This window comes from Oncorhynchus gorbuscha, linkage group LG24 (genome assembly GCF_021184085.1).
Source record: "Oncorhynchus gorbuscha isolate QuinsamMale2020 ecotype Even-year linkage group LG24, OgorEven_v1.0, whole genome shotgun sequence".
Taxonomy (NCBI): domain Eukaryota; kingdom Metazoa; phylum Chordata; class Actinopteri; order Salmoniformes; family Salmonidae; genus Oncorhynchus; species Oncorhynchus gorbuscha.
Window position 1 is genome coordinate 61,286,749 of NC_060196.1, and position 420 is coordinate 61,287,168.

Below are 420 nucleotides of genomic sequence, written 5' to 3' on the forward strand. Positions count from 1 at the left end.
TCTCTATTATAATCTGACAGACCAGCTAGATCTACTGTCTCTATTATAATCTGACAGACCAGCTAGATATACTGTCTCTATTATAATCTGACAGACCAGCTAGATCTACTGTCTCTATTATAATATGACAGACCAGCTAGATCTACTGTCTCTATTATATTATGTCAGACCAGATAGATCTACTGTCTCTATTACATTATGTCAGACCATCTAGATCTACTGTCGGGTGGTCAGAGTAGAGACAGGGGCAGGGCAAGGGAGAGGTGTGGTCAGAGTAGGGACAGGGCAAGGGAGGGGTGTGGTTACGTCGGCGGGTGAATTCAGATTGAGCCCTTGGAAAGATGATACCCCAAAATATTATTATTCGAATGTAACGATGACCATTGTATCAACAAAAAAACAGTTTGCAGCAAAACATGA